Below are 1,737 nucleotides of genomic sequence, written 5' to 3'. Positions count from 1 at the left end.
CTGGATGCAGCAGCACAGCATGAGAGAGGAAATGAGAAAGGAGGAAATGTATTGGGGATAATGAGTGAAAGTGTTGAGGGAAATGATAGGATTTTAGGCTGTGTGGTCTTTACAGACAGAAACCGAGTACAGAGCCATGCAATTCTGCCAAGCTGATACATTTTGTATAGTCAACAACCAATCAGGAAAAAAAAAAATAATAACCATGACACGTCATTATGTCTGATTATCATATTATAAACAAAGAAACAAACATAGTCCCACTGGTTTTTAAGCCTACGACTATTTGTTTGTATTTAGAAGTGGAAAAGAAGAGACGAAAGAGGCAAAAGTGTAGGAATCAGTGCATACATTTTCTTTCCTTTTTTTTAATCGTTGTCCTGAAAACAGTGTAAATATCATCAAATCCTGTTTTTAATGCATATTGAGACCACACTCCAGGTGACTTCTTTTCAGTTGTCCAGCTGTCATCATGTATCTACACACACACTTTCTGGACTTTTCCTGACATATCATCCCTGTGCTGATGTTAGGTTAGTTACTAAACGAGATCTTTCACTGTGAGTGTTACCGTTTTTTGTTTTTACGTCCATCGGCATAGCATTGGACACACTTGTGTAGAAGTCATTTTCTTCATTCATCAGCATATAACTTCTCATTTAGGATCACTTTTCAGTTCATCTTGCTTTTAGTTGTTTCAGGCAAAGTGACCACTTTGGGAAAATGTGATAATAACATTTCCAGTATATTATATCAAAAACAATTGTGTTGTCTCATATGGTGTTGAACACTTACACAAGGTGTCAGTCTAATGCTGTGTTTTAAACTATACTGTTCACCTTTGTGGTCTGATACTACACTAATGTGTCTGTAGAATACAGGTTAGATAGGTTTGGTCTTTTTGAGGACTGAGGCTGAGAGACAGCAAGACATGAACTCAATCATCACTGCAGGATATACTGTAGACTTAGTAAAGGCCCAAGCATCAATAGGTTTTGCCTGTGTGCTGTAGAGGGAGCCAAGTGAGTGATTCGTACAACAATGTTGTTTATGTGTGAAGGTCCACCTCCAAGCCAATGTTTTGTTGTAGCTGCAATCTTTGGTCTCTTTGTCTCTGTCTCTGTTGTTCAATTTTTGGCTCTAGATCAATAAAGGTGTATTTATTCTCTGTATAACTGACTCTGGTTGTGTGGGTTGTTGCTTGTCACTACATTTCATGTAGTATAATTAAAACTTCACAGATAGCAGTCATATCTATCGTGGATTATCGGTGGTGAATGGTGCATTATACCAAACAAAATCCAATTTAAAGTAATTTAAAGGGGACATATTATGCAAAATCAACTTTTTAATCATTGTAATGCTTATATTTTGGACTCTGGAGGTCCTATCAGTTGGCAAAGTGTGAAAAAAGATGACTCATGTTTTTGTGGTCCTCCTCAGTCTAAGTACAGGAGAGATTCGGGAAGCCCCGCTTTGTCCGCAAAACACGCGAGAGTGCTGGCGATGGCATGAGTATCCGAAAACCGGAAGTCTGCGAAAAGTTCTATTCTTGGATCCACAGTGCAGCACAGAGTTCTACACAAACTTCCATCCTCAGATGATTTATCTGTCCAGTGGATACATGTTATATATGATGGCAATGTGCCTGCTAGAGCAAAGTGATCACTTTTCCAAATGCTAACTGCTGTTAGCTCTCAGTAGCCTCTGTGGCTGATGTCATGTCCTGTCCCTTAA

This window comes from Microchirus variegatus (genome assembly GCF_963457635.1).
Source record: "Microchirus variegatus genome assembly, chromosome: 6".
NCBI lineage: Eukaryota > Metazoa > Chordata > Actinopteri > Pleuronectiformes > Soleidae > Microchirus > Microchirus variegatus.
This window is presented reverse-complemented; position numbering follows the sequence as displayed.